The 27,099-nt window shown below is 44.9% G+C and overlaps 6 non-coding genes and 5 pseudogenes across 6 annotated transcripts; 8 read left to right on the forward strand and 3 right to left on the reverse strand.

The window, feature by feature from the left end:
- Window positions 1-4,607: 4,607 nt before the first annotated feature.
- LOC140276194 (U2 spliceosomal RNA) lies at window positions 4,608-4,777 on the reverse strand (annotated as a pseudogene).
- A 275-nt stretch (window positions 4,778-5,052) lies between these two features.
- Window positions 5,053-5,166, reverse strand: LOC140275868 (U5 spliceosomal RNA). Its single transcript, XR_011908576.1, has one exon. It is a non-coding gene; the product is annotated as a U5 spliceosomal RNA (small nuclear RNA).
- Window positions 5,167-5,577: 411 nt separating this feature from the next.
- Window positions 5,578-5,768, reverse strand: LOC140275888 (U2 spliceosomal RNA). The gene has a single exon (XR_011908592.1). It is a non-coding gene; the product is annotated as a U2 spliceosomal RNA (small nuclear RNA).
- A 6,289-nt stretch (window positions 5,769-12,057) lies between these two features.
- LOC140276309 (U2 spliceosomal RNA) lies at window positions 12,058-12,248 on the forward strand. The gene has a single exon (XR_011908914.1). It is a non-coding gene; the product is annotated as a U2 spliceosomal RNA (small nuclear RNA).
- A 411-nt stretch (window positions 12,249-12,659) lies between these two features.
- Window positions 12,660-12,773, forward strand: LOC140276398 (U5 spliceosomal RNA). The gene has a single exon (XR_011908995.1). It is a non-coding gene; the product is annotated as a U5 spliceosomal RNA (small nuclear RNA).
- Window positions 12,774-13,048: 275 nt separating this feature from the next.
- On the forward strand, window positions 13,049-13,223 carry LOC140276281 (U2 spliceosomal RNA; annotated as a pseudogene).
- A 4,305-nt stretch (window positions 13,224-17,528) lies between these two features.
- LOC140276270 (U2 spliceosomal RNA) lies at window positions 17,529-17,637 on the forward strand (annotated as a pseudogene).
- A 1,137-nt stretch (window positions 17,638-18,774) lies between these two features.
- Window positions 18,775-18,973, forward strand: LOC140276276 (U2 spliceosomal RNA). Its single transcript, XR_011908892.1, has one exon. It is a non-coding gene; the product is annotated as a U2 spliceosomal RNA (small nuclear RNA).
- A 411-nt stretch (window positions 18,974-19,384) lies between these two features.
- LOC140275883 (U5 spliceosomal RNA) lies at window positions 19,385-19,498 on the forward strand. The gene has a single exon (XR_011908591.1). It is a non-coding gene; the product is annotated as a U5 spliceosomal RNA (small nuclear RNA).
- Window positions 19,499-19,773: 275 nt separating this feature from the next.
- On the forward strand, window positions 19,774-19,915 carry LOC140276286 (U2 spliceosomal RNA; annotated as a pseudogene).
- Window positions 19,916-19,932: 17 nt separating this feature from the next.
- Window positions 19,933-20,112, forward strand: LOC140276198 (U2 spliceosomal RNA; annotated as a pseudogene).
- The last annotated feature ends 6,987 nt before the right edge of the window (window positions 20,113-27,099 follow it).

Raw genomic sequence — 27,099 nt, forward strand, 5'->3', positions numbered from 1 at the left:
ATCAAAATCCAGAGTTGTGCATTATGGCAGCAGAATTGTAGTCTGAATACCTTTTATGCCAAATAGATTTGCCTTGCCAAGGGAAGTTTTATAAATGTTTATTGTTTATGTTTAAAATATATAAACTAGCAGAATAATTAATTCATCCGCCTGGTCCCTCCCACCCCGGAGAGGGCAGCCAGAGACTGGCTGCAATAGGCATCCCCGCAACCTGGGACCCAACACAGGGCAGGAGGGCCTTATGTCCACCAGGCTCAGGGCCTGCAGTCACCATATTCAGGGAGCTACTGTACCCACAGAAGGAACTGCTTTGTCCTTCATATTTATCCATTTCTAAATAGCTTTAAACAAAAAATGAACGTTGTACTTTGCAGGATAGGAAAGAACAACTATAAACCTTTGCAGAAATCCGAGAATAAGCGTCGATTGACGAGTTCTACACAATTCCGGATTTTGATATAAAATGAATTCCTTCACTCAAACCAAGTTAAAACTGCTTTGTCCTTGATATTTATCCATGTCTGAATCGGTTTCAACAAAATAGAAAGTATTACTTTGCAGTATACCAAAGAACAACACTAAACCTTTAGGAATCCGAGAATAAACTTATTTCCACGAGTTCTACACAATTTCGGATTTTGATATAAAATGAATTCCTTCACTCAAACCAAGTGAAAACTGCTTTGTCATATTTTTCAGCAAGTATGGTCGGACATTCACACCTACTCACAGCCGAACACCTCCGCTCCCGTATTTGATGGTGTATAGTCGGGCATTCTCACCATTTCTCATCAGGTTTTTGCAAATTATGATCTGACATTCACACCTGCTTTTTTTTACCCATTTTTCAGGAATTATGGGTGGACATTCACACCTTCTTGCAGCTGAACACCTCCTCTCCCGCTTTTGATGGTGTATAGTCGGGCTTTCGAGCCTTTTCTTCCCCGGTTTTTACAAATTATGGTTGAACATTCAGACCTTCTTGCAGCCGAAAACCTCCACTCCCTCTTTTGATCATACATTGTCGGGCATTCGCACCTTTTCTTAACTGCTTTTTACAAAACATGGTCGGACTTTCACACCTTCTTGTAGCCGAACACATCCCTTCCCGCTATTGATTGTGTACAGTCGGCCATTTTAACCTTTTCTTACCCGCTTTTTACCAACTACGGTCGGACATTCACACCTTATGGCGGAACACCTCCGCTCCCTCTTTTGATGGTGTATGTTCAGGCATTCGAACCTTTTCTTACCGGCTTTTTACAAACTATGCTCGGACATTCAAACCTTCTTGTAGCCGAACACATCCAGTCCTGCTTTTGATGATGTATGGTTGGGCATTCGCACCTTTTTTTTTACCCATTTTTGAGGAATTATGGTTGGACATTCACACCTTCTTGCAGCTGAACACCTCCGCTCCCACTTATGATCATGTGCGGTTTGATATTCGAACATTTTCTTTCATGTTTTCTAGCAATTATTGATGGACATTCAGACCTTCTTGCAGCTGAACCCCTCTGCTCCCGCTTTTGATGGTGTAATTTCGGGCTTTCGAGCCTTTTCTTCCCCGGTTTTTACAAATTATGGTTGGACATTCAGACCTTCTTTTAGTCGAAAACCTCCTTTCCCTCTTTTGATCATACATTGTCGGGCATTCGCACCTTTTCTTACCCGCTTTTTACAAACCATGGTCGGACTTTCACACCTTCTTGTAGCCGAACACATCCCTTCCCGCTATTGATTGTGTACAGTCGGCCATTTTAACCTTTTCTTACCCGCTTTTTACCAACTACGGTCGGACATTCACACCTTCTTATGGCGGAACACCTCCGCTCCCTCTTTTGATGGTGTATGTTCGGGCATTCAAACCTTTTCTTACCCGCTTTTTACAAACTATGCTCGGACATTCAAACCTTCTTGTAGCCGAACACATCCAGTCCTGCTTTTGATGATGTATGGTTGGGCATTTGCACCTTTTTTTTTACCCATTTTTGAGGAATTTTGGTCGGACTTTCACACCTTTTAGTAGCCAAACAACTCCTCTCCCGCTATTGATTGTGTACAGTCGTGTATTTTAACCTTTTCTTACCCGCTTTTTACCAATTATGGTCGGACATTCACACCTTCTTACAGCGGAACACCTCCGCTTCCGCTTTTGATGGTATATATTCGGGCATTCGAACCTTTTCTTACCCGCTTTTTACCAACTATGGTCTGACATTCACACCGTCTTTCAGCGGAACACCTCCGCTCCCTCTTTTGATCATACATTGTCGGGCATTCGCACCTTTTCTTACCCGCTTTTTACAAACTATGGTCGGACATTCAAACCTTCTTGTGGCCGAACACATCCACTTCTGCTTTTGATGATGTATAGTTGGGCATTCACACCTTTTCTTACCCATTTTTCAGTAATTATTGGTGGACATTCAGACCTTCTTGCAGCTGAACACCTCCGCTCCCGCTTTTGATGGTGTATAGTCGGGTATTTTAACCTTTTCTTACCCGCTTTTTATCAACTATGGTCGGACATTCACACCGTCTTACAGCGGAACACCTCCGCTCCCTCTTTTGATGGTGTATGTTCGGGCTTTCGAGGCATTTCTTCAACGGTTTTTACAAATTATGGTTGGAAATTCAGACCTTGCAGCCGAACAACTCCGCTCCCTCTTTTGATCATACATTGTCGGGCATTCGCTCCTTGTCTTACCCGCTTTTTACAAACTATGGTCGGACATTCAAACCTTCTTGTGGCCGAACACATCCACTTCTGCTTTTGATGATGTATAGTTGGGCATTCACACCTTTTCTTACCCATTTTTCAGTAATTATTGGTGGACATTCAGACCTTCTTGCAGCTGAACACCTCCGCTCCCGCTTTTGATTGTGTATAGTCGGGTATTTTAACCTTTTCTTACCCGCTTTTTACCAACTATGGTCGGATATTCACACCGTCTTACAGCGGAACACCTCCGCTCCCTCTTTTGATGGTGTATGTTCGGGCATTCGAGGCTTTTCTTCAACGGTTTTTACAAATTATGGTTGGAAATTCAGACCTTGCAGCCGAACAACTCCGCTCCCTCTTTTGATAATACTTTGTCGGGCATTCGCACCTTGTCTTACCCGCGTTTTACAAACCATGGTCGGACTTTCACACCTTCTTGTAGCCGAACAACTCCGCTCCCGCTATTGATTGTGTACAGTCGGGTATTTTAACCTTTTCTTACCCGCTTTTTACCAACTATGGTCGGACATTCACACCGTCTTACAGCGGAACACCTCCGCTCCCTCTTTTGATGGTGTATGTTCGGGCATTCGAACTTTTTCTTACCCACTTTTTACAAACTATGGTCGGACATTCAAACCTTCTTGTAGCAGAACACATCCACTTCTTCTTTTGATGATGTATGGTTGGGCATTCGCACCTTTTCTTACCCATTTTTCAGGAATTATGGGTGGACATTCACACCTACTTGCAGTCGAACAGCTCTGCTCCCACTTTTGATTATGTTTGGTTGGATATTCGAACCTTTTCTTAACTGCTTTTTACAAACTTTGGTCGGACGTTCACACCTTCTTGCAGCCGAACACCTCCGCTTCCGCTTTTGATGGTATATATTTGGGCATTCGAACCTTTTCTTACCCGCTTTTTACCAACTATGGTCGCACATTCACACCGTCTTTCAGCGTAACACCTCCGCTCCCTCTTTTGATGGTGTATGTTCGGGCATTCGCACCTTTTCTTACCCGCTTTTTACAAACTATGGTCGGACATTCAAACCTTCTTGTAGCCGAAAACCTCCACTCCCTCTTTTGATCATACTTTGTCGGGCATTCACACCTTTTCTTACCCGCTTTTTACAAACTATGCTCGGACATTCAAACCTTCTTGTAGCCAAACACATCCACTCCTGCTTTTGTTGATGTATGGTTGGGCATTCGAACCTACTTGTTGCCCGCTTTTCATTAATTATGGGTGGACATTCACACCTTGTCGCAGCCAAACACCTCCGCTCCCTGTTTTGATCATGTATGGTTGGACATTCGCACCTTTTCTCACCCGCTTTTTGCAAACTATGGTCGGCCATTCACAGCTTCCTCTCCACCATACTTGTATGGTGGGATATTCACACCCACTTGCATCCAAAGACCTCCGCCCCCACTTTTGTTGATATTTAGTCGGTCATTCGCACCTTACCAGCTTTTGGCAAACTATGGCCTTCTTGCAGCCAAAAACCTCTAATCTCGCTTTTGATGATGTAAGGTTGGGCATTCAGACCTTGCTTCACCTGCTTTTCACCAAATATAGTCCGACATTCACACCTTCTCTCAGCCGAACACTTCCGCTCCACCTTTTAGTTTTCTATGGGGCATTCACTCCTTTTTTTTCACCGCATTTTATAAAAACACCACAGGAACACCGTATTGAGGCTTTGTTCTGACCGCTCATTCGGTGTCGCGTTTCTTTCAAGCAATTCTCCTGGTTAGCCCGCACTCGGCTCGCTCCCAGAGCCGTGTTAAAGTCTACTTCGCATTCACTCTCTTTTCTCAGCAGACTAAAAGAAACTTCCATCCTACACCGCTGTTTGCTTTTTCACAAGAGCAGAGGAGAGCGCACCGTTCCCAGCGGCACTGCAGTACCGGGTCGATGCTTGGAGTGAACGGAGCAAGCTCCTTTTTCAACTCCTATTGAACTCCTATTGCATAGACATATCACATATTAAACTGATAAGTACAGATACTACACTTGATCTTAGCCAAAAGGCCGAGAAGCGATATCTGTCCACTGGTTCACGTCCGAGGGCCCTTCCTGGCACAATGCGCACTTGTAGCGGTGTTCTTTTTATGGCCATAGTGTCACTTTGCACCTCCACCCATCCGCTGCACTGAGCACTCTTCAACCCTTTTAAATGGTATAACTTTACACTACCGCACGCTCCAGCGAGCACCATTCAAGCAACATCGGCACAGTCGCAACAAGTAAGGCGACTCTACTCAGAGAAGTCACTCTGCACAGTAACAAGATTTCTTTTGCACAGACAGAAAGGGCTTCACCCGCAAAGGTAAAGCCTGCCAAAAATAGAAACAATTCATTAGTGCTGCTCTCCACGGAAGTCTTTAGTAAAAGGCGAAAGACTTGTATATTATGAAGAGAAACCAGTGTACGATTATCCATCACTGCGGGAGCAGGGCATCAGGCTAGTTGGCATAGCCACCTTCCCCATGGTGAGCTTTGCTTGGTTGAGACGCTTGATCCCCCCCCTTGCTCCTCGGCTGACCAAGTAGGAACAATCGGGCCCTATTCGATGGCTGCCTTGTCTTTTACTCTGTGCAAAAGACAAGGCAGCCACAAACAACACGGGAACACCGTATTGAGGCTTTGTTCTGACCGCTCATTCGGTGTCGCGTTTCTTTCAAGCAATTCTCCCGGTTAGCCCGCACTCGGCTCGCTCCCAGAGCCGTTTTAAAGTCTGCTTCGCATTCACTCTCTTTTCTCAGCAGATTAAAAGAAAGTTTCATCTTGGGCTCCCTGAAACTTCCATCCTGCACCGCTGTTTGCTTTTTCACAAGAGCAGAGGAGAGCGCACCGTTCCCAGCGGCACTACAGTACCGGGTCGATGCTTGGAGTGAACGGAGCAAGCTCCTTTTTCAACTCCTATTGATAAAAATCCATTTAACATGTAGTCCTCGCATAGAGGACATATCAGACATTAAACTGATAAGAACAGATACTACACTTGATCTTAGCCAAAAGGCCGAGAAGCGATAACTGTCCACTGGTTCACGTCCGAGGGCCCTTCCTGGCACAATGCGCACTTGTAGCGGTGTTCTTTTTATGGCCATAGTGTCACTTTGCACCTCCGCCCACCCGCTGCACTGAGCACTCTTCAGCCCTTTTAAATGGTATAACTTTACACTACCGCACGCTCCAGCGAGCACCATTCAAGCAACAACTTTGCACTCCCAGCTTCGAACATCGGCACAGTGAACAAGTAAGGCGACTCTACTCAGAGAAGTCACTCTGCACAGTAACAAGATTTCTTTTGCACAGACAGAAAGGGCTTCATCTGCAAAGGTAAAGCCTGCCAAAAATAGAAACAACTCATTAGTGCTGCTCAACATTGTACTTTTTAGTAAAAGAAAGAGCAAATCTAAAGATTCAGGAATCCGAGAATAAGCTTACTTCCATGAGTTCTTCACGATTTCGGATTTTGCTATAAAATGAATTCCTTCACTCAAACTAAATTAAAACTGCTAAACCGCTAATCTGTTACATGCAAGGCAGATGTCAAATTCACCGAAATAGGATCTAAGGGTATTTGGCCAATCGAGCTGTAGCAGCTTCGGTAAAAGAGTATAAGTTGAAGAGTTTGTGAATAAAGGTGTGCGCACACATAGTGAGTTGTCGGAAAATAGGCAGGGAGCAATGCCGGCTGGGGTATAGGTTCTTGTATGTTGTCTGACTGTTTGATTTGAATGTGTTGTGTAAGTGTCCTGTTGAATGTTACATGTTTGGGCTTTGACACGCTTCACTGTGGTTGTTAACTGTGTGGTGTGTCCTGAAATGTTATATGTTTGGGCTGTGTGACATGCTTAATGCTTTTCAGTAGCAACCCACTTATTCATATATAGCAACTGACAACATAAGAAGTCCGGAAATACTTTGATAGTAGTTGTAGAAGTATCCTTATTGATAATAGATAAACTAATTCATAGTGATAGAACAGTAGATGAACAGGTGCCTGCACATGTCTCATGAAAATAAAATGGGTGTATGATTGCTGACGGCAGAGCAATACTGCCAAACTTATGAGTTCTTGTGGCAAACTTGATTCAGTGTCTTGACGTGTATACGCTGTTTCGCTGACTTGTCACAAGAAACAAAGTGTGTTTGATAAGATCCGACCATTTTATTACGGGAGGATCAGTATGTATGGATTCTGATGTGACTGATAAACCCATTCGTATCTTAAGCATAATCTAATACGTGAGACAACACCCTGGCACACAATCAAAAAAAAAAAAGAGAGAGCGGTTTTGTGTCCCCACAGTCCATAATGTAGAAAAGAGAGAAAAAAGCCTTTCTGATTTGGTGTGTGTCTCACAGTGCAGAGTGTAGAGAAAAGAGAGAAAAGAAAGCCGTTTTGGTGTCACGGGTGTTGTGACTTACACACACACATTTCTGAATTGAGAAAGGAAATTATTTTAGAGGAAGCACTAGAGTTTAGATCCCACATTTGTTGATAGGCATTCATTTAATTTTTCTTTTAATCAGTTTTAAAGTGAATACTAACTGAGAAATGAAAAAGGTGAAGAGTTTAGAAGCTTGGTTCAAGAGCAAAACTTGGTTTATGATCAGCTGAGTCTCTAAACAGAACAGCAAAGGGCTTCATCGAACATTTAAAAAAGATTCAGATTGTTAGAATATCCAGAATTTATAGGAATGGTGGTGATTACTCTTATTTTCTAGAATGGAAATAACTGCACCATGTCTCTTTTATGAATTTAAGGGGCTAAAAGGTTTTGTTCTCGTTTTTCTATGATTAACCGAATGTATGTGAGAGTCCAAACAGACAGAAGGGTTACGGCCGAGCGCTGGACCTTACAAAAAAGATGAGACAGGCTGGACTCGTGCCATACTAGTTAAGACCTGCCTGTGGATAACAGGTTCTTTAAACTCTCACACACACAAACTCACACACGTTCGCACACATACACCCATACACACACACATTCTTGAACTTGCTGCAAGATTAAACCTTTGCATTAACTGACTCCAGCAACTCTGAGTCTCATTGAGAGACTTTTCTCAACAATTGGGTCCTCAAACCAGATCTCAACGTTTTTTTCCGCTGTCCAGGGTCGGAGCTGAAACCGTGCACGGGGGAGTCCAGTACTCCTAATGAAAGACCCCGTGCTGAATTGCGGTAATTAGGGGCCAGTGTCCACTGAAAGGGGGAAAAAGGGACGAGATCGTACTTTTGAATCAATGGCCAGAAGCCATTGGCAGTGCAGGCATCAACAATAATGGTGTTATTTCACCCATTAACACTTAAGGTACCTCATGCAGGGGCTGTGATATGGTTACTTAACAAAATATCTTTACCAGACATCTCTCCTACATAACAGTTCTTCTTTCACAGCCTAACCTTGTTGTCGAGAGATGTGCTACACTTAATCCATCCACACTGCTACCTACCCCACAGATGGAAAGCCTCACGATTGCATGTCAGAAATAACCATCAGTGTTTTACCCAGGCCAGACTTAACTGATATACGTTATGAAAATGCAGAAATAACTATATTTATTCAACAGATCAAGGAAAAAAACCCTGATGGCACAAATGCTACAGGATTTGCAGTAGTAACAGAAACTGAAGTTTTCTTAAAACAACCACTGCAAAAAAATTACTCTGTTCAAGCAGTCGAATTGGTAGCTTTAACTGAAGCTTGTAAATTAAATAACAAAAAGGTTGTTAACGTTTACACTGACACTGATTCTTGAACTTGCTGCACTAGAATTGTAGTCTGAATACCTTTATGCCAAACAGATTTGCTTTGCCAAGGGAAGTTTTATAAATGTTTATTGTTTATGTTTACAATATATAAACTAGCAGAATAATTAATTCATCCTCCTGGTCCCTCCCACCCCGGAGAGGGCAGCCAGAGACTGGCTGCAATAGGCATCCCCGCTACCTGGGACCCAACACAGGGCAGGAGGGCCTGATGTCCACCAGGCTGGGGGCCTGCAGTGACCATATTCCGGGAGCTACTGTACCCCCAGAAGGAACCCATCCCGCTCCACCCCACTCAACACAACCCCACCCCGGAGGACCTCTACAAAAACAAACAAACAACAACAAAAATCAAACAAACAAACAAACAAATCACCCGGTTACACCAGTCGCAGCAGCCCGGGCCTGAGACCCACCATCACCCAGGCCCCCCCAGGCCCCCCCCCCCCCCCCCAACAGGGGAAAAGCACACCCCCATACAGACCCCCTCCTCCTCACCGCACGCCCCAACACCCTAAAAAAAAACACCACCTGCGGACACCTTGGAGTTCCCAGAGCAACAAGGCCGGCACCAGGACCTGCACCAACCCACGCATACTGTGGCATGTCCAGGGCAACCCAGACCCCCCAGGCACAGGCAGGGCCCCACCCCGGGCGCAAGGCAGCGGCAAGCCACCAGGTCCAGGCCCAGCTCCACCACCCACGCCAGAGCGGCCCCGTCACCCGGTACAGAGCCAGCAGCCACCACCCCAAGGCCCCTAAGGGACCCCGCCCCACACCGCAAGACAGCCCCACCCGCAAGCCCCAAAAACTGCCCTCCAAGCCCGACACACAGTCCCCCCCAGCAATGACCAACCCGGTCCCCACGACCCGAGAGACCACCAGACGCCCGAAGCCACACAGCCCCCCCCTCACTACAGAAAACTATTTACCTGGGTGTACGTTCAAACAGAGATGAGAAAATTGCGATAAGTTATTGTTTGTTTGTTTGTTAGTATGTATATGAATGTTATGTGTATAAACTGTGTTGAGTTGTAGTTACTCAGTAGTGTCTCAGTGAAACAACCGACGGGGGAAGCCTTGAGGTGACACAAAAGCAGTGTTTTACTGATCAGTCAAGTTGCTCCAGTGTACTCCATACAAACTGGTTGGCTACTGAAGGGATAGAAAATGGGGAATACTTGTTTTAAAGCAAACAAGGAATTAGATGGGAAAAATACATGTTTTAATGGGACCCAGACAATATTAAATACTCAGACAGATGGGAGAAGAAGTGTAGTTTTGTAGGAAATCACAAAATTATAACATAAAATTAGTGAAATCAATTGAAGAATGCCTTTCTGAATTCGTTCCTGTAGTCTTCTCATACCGACTATGGACCCATTCATTGTTTAACTTCACTGTTTTGCAAATCCTAATTGCATATTACACATTGACATTGAACTTTACTGGATAAGCAGGTCTTCATTGCATTCAGCAGCCTATATGTGAGCATTTATGTGTAAGCTGTTCTTCTTTGCATTTATCAGCAGCAAGCAATTCTTCACTGCACATGAATATGTAAATAGTAAAACAATTCCAATGTGTTAGCGAAACCTTCTATATCACAGTGGTTTCTAAGGTCTATTTTAAGTTCTTTGCCATCAGTGAGATGACATTGTTTACAAAGTGTGTCAAATTATCACTGAAGATCTTTTCAGGAATTTCAAATCTAGAAATGAGTTATTTTACGCGTGATTTTGCTACTGAGAGTGCATCTGCTTGTGCACATGGAAATATTTAAGACCATTTGGTAAAAACCTCTGTTGTCACTGAGCAGAATCGTTTCCCTTAACATTAATTTAGTTCAATGAAATCTACAAAATAATGAAATAATGAAATCCAAACAAATATGTTGAAAAAGATACACTGGCTTAGGGAATTATCTTCGTTTTGGTCTTAGATTGCCCTGTGGAATGTATTTTGCACATATTTGACCTGCTAGACAAAACTTTATTCATTTATTTATTCTGTTGAGACATGACATGGTCCGTGGCTCAATACTGCAGCATATTTAAACAAATTCTTTGGCAGTATGGTTTTCCTTCCGGTCATTAATATGAGTCTATTGTAGATGGCAATTGAATAACATCTAATAATGCTAAAATATTTGTAGTTTATACATTTAGCTGTGGATGTCAACATACCTGTTTTTCCAATGCTGTGTTAACACATGTACAGTTGAGAAGGCATACTGACTGTCAGTGTAAACGTTAACAACCTTTTTGTTATTTAATTTACAAGCTTCAGTTAAAGCTACCAATTCGACTGTTTGAACAGAGTAATTTTTTGGTAGTAGTTGTTTTAAGAAAACTTCAGTTTCTGTTACTACTGCAAATCCTGTAGCATTTGTGCCATCAGGTTTTTTTTCCTTGATCTGTTGAATAAATATAGTTATTTCTGCATTTTCATAACGTATATCAGTTAAGTCTGGCCTGGGTAAAACACTGATGGTTATTTCTGACATGCAATCATGAGGCTTTCCATCTGTGGGGTAGGTAGCAGTGTGGATGGATTAAGTGTAGCACATCTCTCGACAACAAGGTGTGGCTGTGAAAGAAGAACTGTTATGTAGGAGAGATGTCTGGTAAAGATATTTTGTTAAGTAACCATATCACAGCCACTGCATGAGGTACCTTAAGTGTTAATGGGTGAAATAACACCATTATTGTTGATGCCTGCACTGCCAATGGCTTCTGGCCAGGAGTACTGGACTGCACGGTTTCAGCTCCGACCCTGGAAAGTGGAAAAAACGTTGAGATCTGGTTTGAGGACCCAATTGTTGAGAAAAGTCTCTCAATGAGACTCAGAGTTGCTGGAGTCAGTTAATGCAAAGGTTTAATCTTGCAGCAAGTTCAAGAATGTGTGTGTGTATGGGTGTATGTGTGCGAACGTGTGTGAGTTTGTGAGAGTTTAAAGAACCTGTTATCCACAGGCAGGTCTTAACTAGTATGGCACGGGTCCAGCCTGTCTCATCTTTTTTGTAAGGTCCAGCGCTCGGCCGTAACCCTTCTGTCTGTTTGGACTCTCACATACATTCGGTTAATCATAGAAAAACGAGAACAAAACTTTTTAGCCCCTTAAATTCATAAAACAGACATGGTGCAGTTATTTCCAATCTAGAAAATAAGAGTAATCACCACCATTTCTATAAATTCTGGATATTCTAACAATCTGAATATTTTTTAAATGTTCGATGAAGCCCTTTGCTGTTCTGTTTAGAGACTCAGCTGATCATAAACCAAGTTTTGCTCTTGAACCAAGCTTCTAAACTCTTGACCTTTTTCATTTCTCAGTTAGTATTCACTTTAAAACTAATATTTGTTTGGATTTCATTATTTCATTATTGTGTAGATTTCATTGAACTAAATTAATGTTAAGGGAAATGATTCTGCTCAGTGACAACAGAGGTTTTTACCAAATGGTGTGAAATATTTCCACGTGCACAAGCAGATGCACATTGTGCCAGGAAGGGCCCTCGGACGTGAACCAGTGGACAGTTATCGCTTCTCGGCCTTTTGGCTAAGATCAAGTGTAGTATCTGTTCTTATCAGTTTAATGTCTGATATGTCCTCTATGCGAGGACTACATATTAAATGGATTTTTATCAATAGGAGTTGAAAAAGGAGCTTGCTCCGTTCACTCCAAGCATCGACCCGGTACTGTAGTGCCGCTGGGAACGGTGCGCTCTCCTCTGCTCTTGTGAAAAAGCAAACAGCGGTGCAGGATGGAAGTTTCAGGGAGCCCAAGATGAAACTTTCTTTTAATCTGCTGAGAAAAGAGAGTGAATGCGAAGCAGACTTTAACACGGCTCTGGGAGCGAGCCGAGTGCGGGCTAACCGGGAGAATTGCTTGAAAGAAACGCGACACCGAATGAGCGGTCAGAACAAAGCCTCAATACGGTGTTCCCGTGTTGTTTGTGGCTGCCTTGTCTTTTGCACAGAGTAAAAGACAAGGCAGCCATCGAATAGGGCCCGATTGTTCCTACTTGGTCAGCCGAGGAGCAAGGGGGGGGATCAAGCGTCTCAACCAAGCAAAGCTCACCATGGGGAAGGTGGCTATGCCAACTAGCCTGATGCCCTGCTCCCGCAGTGATGGATAATCGTACTCTGGTTTCTCTTCATAATGTACAAGTCTTTCGCCTTTTACTAAAGACTTCCGTGGAGAGCAGCACTAATGAATTGTTTCTATTTTTGGCAGGCTTTACCTTTGCGGGTGAAGCCCTTTCTGTCTGTGCAAAAGAAATCTTGTTACTGTGTAGAGTGACTTCTCTGAGTAGAGTCGCCTTACTTGTTGCGACTGTGCCGATGTTGCTTGAATGGTGCTCGCTGGAGCGTGCGGTAGTGTAAAGTTATACCATTTAAAAGGGTTGAAGAGTGGTCAGTGCAGCGGGTGGGTGGAGGTGCAAAGTGACACTATGGCCATAAAAAGAACACCGCTACAAGTGCGCATTGTGCCAGGAAGGGCCCTCGGACGTGAACCAGTGGACAGATATCGCTTCTCGGCCTTTTGGCTAAGATCAAGTGCAGTAAGTGGTTTAAGTTACCAGAGCCAAGCGATGTAAGGAGCCTGGATGATTTAGGTGTATCGTTTTTTTTTTTGTGGAGGAAAAAATGGTCATTAAACATCCATCCCAGACAGCATTTTATGCTGGTCTGCGAAATTCTTTGAGGTTTGTTTTAAAAGACAAGAAAAGTCATTTTGGAGATCGGGAGTGGTTCGTCAGAACTGTCATCGTCGCAGGTTTGAAAGTTGATCCAGCACAGATTTTCTGTTTGCAATGGAACGCAGCCGATGGGGGATATGATCTCACTTTGAACAGCCAGCAGCAGTACGATCAGATCCAAGCAACATTTCAGGAAAAGGCAGAGATGGAGCCCTTTTCCAGGTTCAGAGTGGTGCCTCTTTGCCAGAGGAATTTGAGGATTGTGACTATCCACGTTTACAACCCATACGTCGGGGACGAGGCAGTGGCTGGGTTCCTCAGGAGGTACGGGAAAGTGGACATGCAGCCGAAATATCTGCGGGACAGTTTTGGGATCTGGACAGGTCGGAGGCAGTTCAGGGTGCTGTTGGGGGAGGATCCAGACAGCATGGACGGATTAAAGCACCCCCCTGCATACTTTTCAATTGGGGCGGACAGGGGATTTCTTTTTTACTCCGGGCAGCCACTGTTTTGCAGACAATGTCGCAGGTTTGGACACCTGGCGACGGGCTGCGTCCAAGTTTGCTGCCGGAACTGTGGGGGAAGTGGGCACGGTGCTGCCACCTGTGATGCACCCCGGCACTGTCATGGGTGCGGGGATGCGGGGCACCTGCTTCGGGACTGCCCCAAACGTACCCGCACATACGCCACAGTGGCTGGAGGTTTGGAGATCCGGAGGCAGAGGCCGCAGGTGGAGTTGCGTCAGGAGGTCCACGAGGCAAAGATGAGCCTTGGGACGGGGGCTGCTGTCCGGATTGCGGAGGCGGCCGCAGCCTTGCCGGCTGGGGAAAGGCTCATGGCAGATGGAGATGTCCCAGGGAAGAGCAACGTAGAAGGAGCGGCAGACCCATCGGACTTGGGAGGTGATCGTGAAGGTGTGAGTGTTATGGTGAGCTTTGGAGACTGTCTGCCACTGATAGGATCCTGGGCAGATTGTGCGGCGAGTTCGGAGGAGGAGACGGTGGAGATGGTGATGGCAGCGATCGGTGGAGTGAGGAGGCAGAGGGTCTCTTCAGGTGAGGACTACACAGAGTCCTCAGCTGAAGCGGTCCGTGCTGAAACACAGGTGAAGGGAAGAAGGAGGAGGAAGAAACAGCGAGAGGGTGCCGTTCAGTCGATGGACAGTGCGTGTGAAGGAGAGGTGCCTTCGACTTCACCGGGACATTCGGGGTCATTGGGTGTGGACTTGGGGCCGAAGGGTTCCTGCAGGGGGTCTGATGTAATGGAGGGGGTACCTGCGGCCTCCGAGAGGCATCAAGGAGTAAGCAGGGGTGCGGAAGGGGAGGGCGGAGCCTCCGTGGGCACCCAAGATGGTGCAAGGGCTGATAACATAGATGGGGGGACTGGGCCAGGGGAGGGGGGGGCTGTTTCACCCCTGAGCTTGTCACGCTCTGTTTTTGAGGCCAGGTCGCCCAGCAGTGTGGCCTACCTTGAGGAGTGCGAGGTCTACGGATCGGGGGGGTCTGTGGGGAGTGGTTCCGAGGGCCTACTGGGAGAGAAAGAGAAGGCCTGAAAGGGACCTTTACAGTTTTAACAGTCAATGTGAGGGGGATGAGAGATAAGGGGAAGAGGGGGGGGATTTTTCATTATTTGGCCCAGGTCCCTTTCCAGGTTTGTTTTTTACAGGAGGTTCATTTAAGGGATGGGGGAGATGTAAGGGTCTTCTCTGATGGATGGAAGAGGGGGATTTCAAGGTGGGGGGTGGGAGGGGTTCACTCTTGTGGGGTGGGTATTTTATTTGGGGATAGGGATTTTCATGTGTCGGGGAGTTTTTCTGTGGTACAGGGGAGGGTACTAGTGGTTGATGCGGACTGGAGGGGGGTCTATTTTCGGTTTATCACTGTTTATGCCCCAGCAGAACCACAGGGACGGAGGGATCTTTTTTTGGCGTTGCCTGATGTTTGTGTTACCAACAGGGTTTTGGTTGTGGGGGGGGATTTTAATGTCTCTTTTGAAGGCATTGGGGATTTTAGTTTGCCTTATTTGAGGGATGTAGTGATGGACTTTAATTTACAGGATAGTTTCAGGGTGGTGGATAAGTCAGGGGAAGGATTCACATGGTCAAATTCTAGGGGTTCACGCAGTAGGATAGATTTTGTTTTTTTGCCAAATGTGGTGGAGGTGAAAGATGCTGCAGTGTCGCCCCTCTGGTTCACAGATCACGGCCAACTCCGGGTGACCTTTGAGGTGGAGGCACCCCTTTTTGGGAGGGGGTTTTGGAGGCTAAATTGTGAAATCTTGAAGGAAAAGGCTTTCCGGAAAAGTTTTTCTTTCCATTATGGGGTGTGGGAACAACTTAAGCCTTGTTTCGAATCAGTGGTGGACTGGTGGGAGGGGGTAAAACACAATACTCGCCTATTGGCGATCTCATATAGCACAGTGAGAGCACGGGAGAGGAGAAGGGAGTTTGTGCACTTACAGAGGAGACTACAATTTTTGGTGACAGCAGGGAATAAGGGGGAGACGTTGGATAGGGAGGCAGTTGAAGCGGTAAAGGGTAAGTTAGGGATTTATTTTAGGGAGAGGGCTAGGGTGTTTTTATTTCGGTGTAGAAAGGAGAAGTTTGAGTTGGGGGAACGCTGCAGTGCTTACTTTTTCAAGCAGGTTAAGACAGCCCAGGCAAGGGCATGTATCCCGCAGCTGCGTGGGAAAGGTGGGGGTTCTGTGACAGACCCACTGGAGATGGTGGAGGTAGCTTCTCTGTTTTTTGGGGAAGTTTTTGGGGAGGGGGCTGTGGGTGAGGATGGCCTGGGAAGGTTTTTAGGGTCTCTGCAGAGAAGGGTTCCTGGAGATATAGTTGAGGGGATGGAGGGCCCGGTGACCATGGCAGAGGTGGAGGAGGCCATGAAGGGGTTGCCATCAGGCAAGGTGCCTGGGATTGATGGGCTGCACAAGGAATTTTTTTTGTTTTTTTGGGGGATTTTGGGGAGGGATGTGTGGGAGGTGGTTAAATCTGTTTTGGAAGGGAGGGGCTTAGGGAAAACAATGAGGGAGGGGGTCATATCTCTCTTGTATAAGAAAGGGGACAGGGAGCGAATGGAAAGCTATAGGCCGATCACGTTGCTCTGTGTGGACTACAAAATTGTGGCTCGAGTCCTAGTTGGTCGTCTTCGGAAGGCTCTACCTCATGTAATCCATGAGGATCAGATGTGTGGGGTGGAGGGAAGGCTAATACAGTGGAATCTGGGATTGGTGAGGGACTGTATTCATTGGGTGGAGGAGCGGGGGATCAATATGAGTTTGGTGGGGTTAGATATGGAGAAAGCGTTTGACAGGGTGAACCACAGGTTTCTTTTTGCAGTTTTGGAGAGGATGGGATTTGGGCCCCGTTTTATAGAGTGGTTGGAGATCATGTACAAGGGGGTGGGGAGCAGAGTTATGGTGAACGGGCACTTGGGTACAGTGGTGGCACAGAGAACTGGGGTGAGGCAGGGATGCCCACTCTCCCCGCTGCTCTTTGTGGCTTACATGGAGCCGCTGGGTTCGGTGGTGCGGGGGGACCCGGGTGTGGTGGGTCTGCACCTTCCTGGAGCAGGTCCAGACAAGTTGACAGTGATGCAGTATGCGGATGACATGACCTTTTTTTTGACAACAGAGAGGTCGGTCACACGGCTGTTGGAAGTGGTGGAGAGTTTTTCAATAGTGTCGGGGGCCAAGGTGAACTTAGGGAAGTCCACCATTAAGTTTTTTGGACCATGGGCTGGTAGGGTGGGAGGCCTAGCTGGTCTGCCCCAGTGCCAGGGCCCAGTGAGAGTCCTGGGGGTAGAGTTTCAGGGAGAAGGGAGTGCAGAATTAAATTGGGGAAGGCGTCTGGCTGCAGCCCGTTCGCGGATGGGGCTGTGGAAATCCCGGCAACTTTCCTTAAGTGGTAGAGTGCTGGTTTTGAAGGCTGATATTTTGCCATTTTTGGTATACCTAGCGTATGTTTTTCCTTTACCTCCTCAATATAGGAGAAGTTTCATGAGAGATGTTTTTTCCTTTGTATGGGGGGGGTATGAATATGTGAGAAGGGAGTGGATGTACCAGGAAGTTCGGATGGGAGGCAGGGGTGTGCCGGACATCCCACTTAAGTTGGATGTGGTTGAATGGTTGAATGGTGCTCGCTGGAGCGTGCGGTATTGTAAAGTTATACCATTTAAAAGGGCTGAAGAGTGCTCAGTGCAGCGGGTGGGCGGAGGTGCAAAGTGACACTATGGCCATAAAAAGAACACCGCTACAAGTGCGCATTGTGCCAGGAAGGGCCCTCGGACGTGAACCAGTGGACAGTTATCGCTTCTCGGCCTTTTGGCTAAGATCAAGTGTAGTATCTGTTCTTATCAGTTTAATGTTTAATAGAGTGGTTGGAGATCATGTACAAGGGGGTGGGGAGCAGAGTTATGGTGAACGGGCACTTGGGTACAGTGGTGGCACAGAGAACTGGGGTGAGGCAGGGATGCCCACTCTCCCCGCTGCTCTTTGTGGCTTACATGGAGCCGCTGGGTTCGGTGGTGCGGGGGGACCCGGGTGTGGTGGGTCTGCTTCATGAGAGATGTTTTTTCCTTTGTATGGGGGGGGTATGAATATGTGAGAAGGGAGTGGATGTACCAGGAAGTTCGGATGGGAGGGAGGGGTGTGCCGGACATCCCACTTAAGTTGGATGTGGTTTTCTTTTCCTTTTTGTGCAGGTCTGTGCAACAGACAAGTGGCCATCATTTTCAGGCACTTTTGCTGTTTTGGTTGTCATTCCCCTTCAGGAGATTGGTGTCATGGGACAATAGAAGGCCAAAGGGGGATGTCTTACCCCCGTATTATAGGCAGGTGGTATGCTGGGGGAAAAAGCACCCAGAGTGTCAGGAGGGGGACCTGTGCTTCAGTCACCGGCGCCTGTACAGGGCTCTGGTGGAAAAAAGGGGGCCGGTGGGGTTGTATGGGGTGGGGCAACAAGGGTGGGTTTTCACACAGCAGAAAGGTCTCACAAACAGGGCGAGGGATATAAATTGGCTCGCCTTACACAGGAGGTTGCCAGTCAGGGAAGTTTTAAATAGACACGGGTTGACACGGGGGAGTTTGTGCCCAAGGGAGGGGTGTGGGGCTGATGAGACAATTGAGCATGTGTTTTGGGAATGTGGGTTTGCAACAAAAGTGTGGGTTGAGTTGGTTCTTTTTTTTCCAAGATTGGGGTCTTTAAAGTATGACATGATAATGCTGGGCTTGGGTTTAAGGGGGAAAGGTAGGGAGGGTTTTCTGTTATGGTTGGTTCTGTCTATGGGAAAGGTGGCGCTGTGGGATGCAAGGACGGCGTTGATTAAAAACAATGTGGACTGGCAGGTGGGAAGGGTGGTGGCAAAGGTGAGGGCAGAGATTGGATGCATGAGAAGAATGGAGGAGGAAAAGTACGGGTATCACGCTGCAAGAGAGCGATGGAAGACTTTATTTTCATGAGCGGGTAGTGTTTCTTTGTGGATGTTTCTTATGTTTGTATAGTTTTTGTGTCGGACATGTAAAGCATTGATTTGACTGTTTTGTAATGTTGTTCTAAATGTTTCTTGGAAGTTTTGTAATAAAAAAAAAAAAAAAAAAAAAATCTGTACTTATCAGTTTAATATGTGATATGTCTATGCAAGGACTACATATTAAATGGATTTGTATCAATAGGAGTTGAAAAAAGAGCTTGCTCCGTTCACTCGAAGCATTGACCCGGTACTGCAGTGCCGCTGGGAACGGTGCGCTCTCCTCTGCTCTTGTGAAAAAGCAAACAGTGGTGCAGGATGGAAGTTTCAGGGAGCCCAAGATGAAACTTTCTTTTAATCTGCTGAGAAAAGAGAGTGAATGCGAAGCAGACTTTAACACGGCTCTGGGAGCGAGCCGAGTGCGGGCTAACCGGGAGAATTGCTTGAAAGAAACGCGACACCGAATGAGCAGTCAGAACAAAGCCTCAATACGGTCTTCCCGTGTTGTTTGTGGCTGCCTTGTCTTTTGCACAGAGTAAAAGACAAGGCAGCCATCGAATAGGGCCCGATTGTTCCTACTTGGTCAGCCGAGGAGCAAGGGGGGGGAGCAAGCATCTCAACCAAGCAAAGCTCACCATGGGGAAGGTGGCTATGCCAACTAGCCTGATGACCTGCTCCCGCAGTGATGGATAATCGTACACTGGTTTCTCTTCATAATGTACAAGTCCTTCGCCTTTCACTAAAGACTTCCGTGGAGAGCAGCACTAATGAATTGTTTCTATTTTTGGCAGTCTTTACCTTTGCGGGTGAAGCCCTTTCTGTCTGTGCAAAATAAATCTTGTTACTGTGCAGAGTGACTTCTCTGAGTAGAGTCGCCTTACTTGTTGCGACTGTGCCGATGTTGCTTGAATGGTGCTCGCTGGAGCGTGCGGTAGTGTAAAGTTATACCATTTAAAAGGGCTGAAGAGTGCTCAGTGCAGCGGGTGGGCGGAGGTGCAAAGTGACACTATGGCCATAAAAAGAACACCGCTACAAGTGCGCATTGTGCCAGGAAGGGCCCTCGGACGTGAACCAGTGGACAGTTATCGCTTCTCGGCCTTTTGGCTAAGATCAAGTGTAGATGGTTTTATGGGGATCATTGAGAAAAAATAGTTAACTTTTGGTAGTATCATCATTTTAATGGTTGTAACTCTCCCCATAAGTGATATAGGTAAGGACTTCCAACGAGAGAGATCGTCCTCTACTCTCTTTAATAATTGCACATAATCCATCTGTTCTTATCAGTTTAATGTCTGATATGTCCTCTATGCGAGGACTACATATTAAATGGATTTTTATCAATAGGAGTTGAAAAAGGAGCTTGCTCCGTTCACTCCAAGCATCGACCCGGTACTGCAGTGCCGCTGGGAACGGTGCGCTCTCCTCTGCTCTTGTGAAAAAGCAAACAGCGGTGCAGGATGGAAGTTTCTTTTAGTCTGCTGAGAAAAGAGAGTGAATGCGAAGTAGACTTTAACACGGCTCTGGGAGCGAGCCGAGTGCGGGCTAACCAGGAGAATTGTTTGAAAGAAACGCGACACCGAATGAGTGGTCAGAACAAAGCCTCAATACGGTGTTCCTGTGGTGTTTTTATAAAATGCGGTGAAAAAAAAGGTGTGAATTCCCCATAGAAAACTAAAAGGTGGAGCGGAAGTGTTCGGCTGAGAGAAGGTGTGAATGTCGGACTATATTTGGTGAAAAGCAGGTGAAGCAAGGTCTGAATGCCCAACCTTACATCATCAAAAGCGAGATCAGAGGTTTTTGGCTGCAAGAAGGCCATAGTTTGCCAAAAGCGGGTAAGGTGCGAATGACCGACTAAATATCAACAAAAGTGGGGGCGGAGGTCTTCGGATGCAAGTGGGTGTGAATATCCCACCATACAAGTATGGTGGAGAGGAAGCTGTGAATGGCCGACCATAGTTTGCAAAAAGTGGGTGAGAAAAGGTGCGAATGTCCAACCATACATGATCAAAACAGGGAGCGGAGGTGTTTGGCTGTGACAAGGTGTGAATGTCCACCCATAATTAATGAAAAGCGGGCAACAAGTAGGTTCGAATGCCCAACCATACATCAACAAAAGCAGGAGTGGATGTGTTTGGCTACAAGAAGGTTTGAATGTCCGAGCATAGTTTGTAAAAAGCGGGTAAGAAAAGGTGCGAATGCCCGACAAAGTATGATCAAAAGAGGGAGTGGAGGTTTTCGGCTACAAGAAGGTTTGAATGTCCGACCATAGTTTGTAAAAAGCGGGTAAGAAAAGGTGCGAATGCCCGAACATACATCATCAAAAGAAGGAGCGGAGGTGTTACGCTGAAAGACGGTGTGAATGTCCGACCATAGTTGGTAAAAAGCGGGCAAGAAAAGGTTCGAATATCTAACCAAACATAATCAAAAGTGGGAGCAGAGCTGTTCGACTGCAAGTAGGTGTGAATGTCCACCCATAATTCCTGAAAAATGGGTAAGAAAAGGTGCGAATGCCCAACCATACATCATCAAAAGAAGAAATGGATGTGTTCTGCTACAAGAAGGTTTGAATGTCCGACCATAGTTTGTAAAAAGCGGGTAAGAAAAAGTTCGAATGCCCGAACATACACCATCAAAAGAGGGAGCGGAGGTGTTCCGCTGTAAGATGCTGCGAATGTCCAACCATAGTTGGTAAAAAGCGGGTAAGAAAAGGTTAAAAAAACCCGACTGTACACAATCAATAGTGGGAGCGGAGTTGTTCGGCTACAAGAAGGTGTGAAAGTCCGACCATGGTTTGTAAAACGCGGGTAAGACAAGGTGCGAATGCCCGACAATGTATGAACAAAAGAGGGAGCGGAGTTGTTCGGCTGCAAGGTCTGAATTTCCAACCATAATTTGTAAACACCATTGAAGAAAAGGCTCGAAAGCCTGACTATACACCATCAAAAGCTGGAGCGGCGGTGTTCAGCTGCAAGAAGGTCTGAATGTCCACCAATAATTACTGAAAAATGGGTAAGAAAAGGTGTGAATGCCCAACTATACATCATCACAAGCATAAGTGGATGTGTTCGGACACAAGAAGGTTTGAATGTCCGACCATAGTTTGTAAAAGGCGGGTAAGAAAAGGTTCGAATGCCCGAACATACACAATCAAAAGAGGGAGCGGAGGTGTTTCGCTGCAAGAAGGTGTGAATGTCCGAGCATAGTTTGTAAAAAGTGGGTAAGAAAAGGTTCGAATGCCAGAACATACACCATCAAAAGAGGGAGCGGAGGGGTTCCGCTGTAAGAAGGTGTGAATGTCCGACCATAGTTGGTAAAAAGCGGGTAAGAAAAGGTTGAAATACCCGAACATACACAATCAATAGCGGGAGCGGAGTTGTTCGGCTAAATGAAGGTGTGAAAGTCCGACCATGGTTTGTAAAAAGCGGGCAAGAAAAGGTTCGAATGCCAAAATATACACCATCAAAAGCGGAAGCCGAGGTGTTCGGCTGCAAGTAGGTGTGAATGTCAGATCATAATTTGCAAAAAGCTGATGAGAAAGGTGTGAATGACCGACAATAATTGCTGAAAAATGTGTTAGAAAAGGTAAGAATGCCCGACCATTCATCATCAAAAGCGAGAGAAGAGGTGTTCGGCTGCAAGAAGCTGTGAATGTCCAGCCATAATAACTCAAAAACGGGTAAGAAAAGGTAGTATTGCCAGACCATGAATGATCAAAACAGGGAGCGGAGGTTTTCCGCTGTAAGAAGGTGTTAATGTCCGACCATAATTGGTTAAAAGCGGGTAAGAAAAGGTTAAAATACCCGACTGTACACAATCAATAGCGGGAGCGGAGTTGTTTGGCTACTAAAAGGTGTGAAAGTCCGACCATGGTTTGTAAAAAGCGGGTAAGAAAAGGTGCAATTGTCGGACAATGTATGATCAAAAGAGGGAACGGAGGTTTTCGGCTGCAAGAAGGTCTAAATGTCCAACCATAATTTGTAAACACCGGGGAAGAAAAGGCTCGGAAGCCCGACTATACACCATCAAAAGCGGGAGCGGAGGTGTTCAGCTGCAAGAAGGTCTGAATGTCCATCAATAATTGCTAGAAAACATGAAAAAAAATGTTCGAATATCCAACCGCACATGATCATAAGTGGGAGAGGAGGTGTGAATGTCCACCCATAATTCCTCAAAAATGGGTAAAAAAAAGGTGCGAATGCCCAAACATACATCATCAAAAGCAGGACTGGATGTGTTCGGCTAAAAGAAGGTTTGAATGTCCGAGCATAGTTTGTAAAAAGCGGGTAAGAAAAGGTTCGAATGCCCGAACATACACCATCAAAAGAGGGAGCGGAGGTGTTCCGCCATAAGAAGGTGTGAATGTCCGACCGTAGTTGGTAAAAAGTGGGTAAGAAAAGGTTAAAATACCCGTCTGTGCACAATCAATAGCGGGAGCGAATGTGTTCGGCTACAAGAAGGTGTGAAAGTCCGACCATGTTTTGTAAATAGCGGGTAAGAAAAGGTGCGAATGCCTGACAAAGTATGATCAAAAGAGGGAGCGGAGGTTTCCGACCAAAAGAAGGTCTGAATGTCCAACCATAATTTGTAAAAACCGGGGAAGAAAAGGCTCGAAAGCCCGACTATACACCATCAAAAGCGGGAGCAGAGGTGTTCAGCTGCAAGAAGGTCTGAATGTCCATCAATAATTGCTAGAAAACATGAAAGAAAATTTTCGAATATCAAACCGCACATGATCATAAGTGGGAGCAGAGGTGTTCAGCTGCAAGAAGGTGTGAATGTCCACCCATAATTCCTCAAAAATGGGTAAAAAAAAAAGGTGCAAATGCCCAACCATACATCATCAAAAGCAGGACTGGATGTGTTCGGCTACAAGATGGTGTGAATGTCCACCCATAATTCCTCAAAAATGGGTAAAAAAAAGGTGCGAATGCCCAACCATACATCATCAAAAGCAGGTTTGAATGTCAGATCATAATTTGCAAAAACCTGATGAGAAATGGTGAGAATGCCCGACTATACACCATCAAATGCGGGAGCGGAGGTGTTCGGCTGTGTGAGTAGGTGTGAATGTCCAACCATACTTGCTGAAAAATATGACAAAGCAGTTTTCACTTGGTTTGAGTGAAGGAATTCATTTTATATCAAAATCCGAAATTGTGTAGAACTCGTGGAAATAAGTTTATTCTCGGATTCCTAAAGGTTTAGTGTTGTTCTTTGGTATACTGCAAAGTAATACTTTCTATTTTGTTGAAACCGACTCAGACATGGATAAATATGAAGGAAAAAGCAGTTTTAACTTGGTTTGAGTGAAGGAATTCATTTTATATCAAAATCCGAAATTGTGTAGAACTCGTGAAAAGAAGCTTATTCTCGGATTCCTAAAGGTTTAGTGTTGTTCTTTGGTATACTGCAAAGTAATACTTTCTATTTTGTTGAAACCCATTAAGACATGGATAAATATGAAGGACAAAGCAGTTTTAACTTGGTTTGAGTAAAGGAATTCATTTTATATCAAAATCCGAAATTGTGTAGAACTGGTGAAAAGAAGCTTATTCCCCGATTACTAAAGGTTTAGTGTTGTTCTTTGGTACACTGCAAAGTAATACTTTCTTTTTTTGTTGAAACCTATTCAGACATGGATAAATATTAAGGACAAAGCAGTTTTAACTTGGTTTGAGTGAAGGAATTCATTTTATATCAAAATCCGGAATTGTGTAGAACTCGTGAAAAGAAGCTTATTCTCGGATTCCTGAAAAAAATTAGTGTTGTTCTTTCCTATCCTGCAAAGTACTACGTTCTTTTTTGTTTAAAGCTATTTAGACATGGGTAAATATGAAGGACAAAGCAGTTTTAACTTGGTTTGAGTGAAGAAATTAATTTTATATCAAAATCCGAAATTGTGTAGAACTGGTGACAAGAAGCTTATTCTCGGATTCCTAAAGGTTTAGTGTTGTTCTTTGGTATACTGCAAAGTAATACTTTCTTTTTTGTTGAAAGCTATTCAGACATGGATAAATATGAAGGACAAAGCAGTTTTAACTTGGTTTGAGTGAAGGAATTCATTTTATATCAAAATCCGAAATTGTGTAGAACTCGTGAAAAGAAGCTTATTCTCGGATTCCTGAAAAAAACTAGTGTTGTTCTTTCCTATCCTGCAAAGTACTACGTTCTTTTTTGTTTAAAGCTATTTAGACATGGGTAAATATGAAGGACAAAGCAGTTTTAACTTGGTTTGAGTGAAGGAATTCATTTTATATCAAAATCCGAAATTGTGTAGAACTCGTCAATCGACGCTTATTCTCGGATTCCTGAAAAGGTTTAGAGTTGTTCTTTCCTATCCTGCAAAGTACAACGTTCTTTTTTGTTTATAGCTATTATGACATGGATAAATATGAAGGACAAAGCAGTTTTAACTTGGTTTGAGTGAAGGAATTCATTTTATATCAAAATCCAGAGTTGTGCATTATGGCAGCAGAATTGTAGTCTGAATACCTTTTATGCCAAATAGATTTGCCTTGCCAAGGGAAGTTTTATAAATGTTTATTGTTTATGTTTAAAATATATAAACTAGCAGAATAATTAATTCATCCGCCTGGTCCCTCCCACCCCGGAGAGGGCAGCCAGAGACTGGCTGCAATAGGCATCCCCGCAACCTGGGACCCAACACAGGGCAGGAGGGCCTTATGTCCACCAGGCTCAGGGCCTGCAGTCACCATATTCCGGGAGCTACTGTACCCACAGAAGGAACTGCTTTGTCCTTCATATTTATCCATGTCTAAATAGCTTTAAACAAAAAAAGAACGTTGTACTTTGCAGGATAGGAAAGAACAACTCTAAACCTTTTCAGGAATCCGAGAATAAGCGTCGATTGACGAGTTCTACACAATTTCGGATTTTGATATAAAATGAATTCCTTCACTCAAACCAAGTTAAAACTGCTTTGTCCTTCATATTTATCCATGTCTGAATCGGTTTCAACAAAATAGAAAGTATTACTTTGCAGTATACCAAAGAACAAACACTAAACCTTTAGGAATCCGAGAATAAACTTATTTCCACGAGTTCTACACAATTTCGGATTTTGATATAAAATGAATTCCTTCACTAGAACCAAGTGAAAACTGCTTTGTCATATTTTTCAGCAAGTATGGTTGGACATTCACACCTACTCACAACCGAACACCTCCGCTCCCGCATTTGATGGTGTATAGTCGGGCATTCTCACCATTTCTCATCAGGTTTTTGCAAATTATGATCTGACATTCACACCTGCTTTTGATGATGTATGGTTGGGCATTCGCACCTTTTTTTACCCATTTTTCAGGAAATATGGGTGGACATTCACACCGTCTTGCAGCTGAACACCTCCTCTCCCGCATATGATCATGTGCGGTTTGATATTCGAAAATTTTCTTTCATGTTTTTTAGCAATTATTGATGGACATTGAGACCATCTTGCAGCTGAACACCTCTGCTCCCGCTTTTGATGGTGTATAGTCGGGCTTCCGAGCCTTTTCTTCCCCGGTTTTTACAAATTATGGTTGGACATTCACACCTTCTTGCAGCCGAAAACCTCCGCTCCCTCTTTTGATTATACATTGTCGGGCATTCGCACCTTTTCTTAAACGCTTTTTACAAAACATGGTCGGACTTTCACACCTTCTTGTAGCCGAACACATCCCTTCCCGCTATTGATTGTGTACAGTCGGCCATTTGAACCTTTTCTTACCCGCTTTTTACCAACTACGGTCGGACATTCACACCTTCTTATGGCGGAACACCTCCGCTCCCTCTTTTGAAGGTGTATGTTCGGGCATTCGAACCTTTTCTTACCCGCTTTTTACAAACTATGCTCGCACATTCAAACCTTCTTGTAGCCGAACACATCCAGTCCTGCTTTTGATGATGTATGGTTGGGCATTCGCACCTTTTTTTTTACCCATTTTTGAGGAATTATGGGTGGACATTCACACCTTCTTGCAGCTAAACACCTCCGCTCCCACTTATGATCATGTGCGGTTTGATATTCGAAAATTTTCTTTCATGTGTTCTAGCAATCATTGATGAACATTCAGACCTTCTTGCAGCTGAACCCCTCTGCTCCCGCTTTTGATGGTGTATAGTCGGGCTTTCGAGCCTTTTCTTCCCCGTTTTTTACAAATAATGTTTGGACATTCAGACCTTCTTGCAGCCGAAAACCTCCGCTCCCTCTTTTGATCATACATTGTCGGGCATTCGCACCTTTTCTTACCCGCTTTTTACAAAACATGGACTGACTTTCACACCTTCTTGTAGCCGAACACATTCGCTCCCGCTATTGATTGTGTACAGTCGGGTATTTTAACCTTTTCTTACCCACTTTTTACCAACTACGGTCGGATATTGACACCTTATGGCGGAAAACCTCCGC

This window comes from Leuresthes tenuis, unplaced genomic scaffold (genome assembly GCF_036924035.1).
Source record: "Leuresthes tenuis unplaced genomic scaffold, fLeuTen1.0.hap1 SCAF_18, whole genome shotgun sequence".
Taxonomy (NCBI): domain Eukaryota; kingdom Metazoa; phylum Chordata; class Actinopteri; order Atheriniformes; family Atherinopsidae; genus Leuresthes; species Leuresthes tenuis.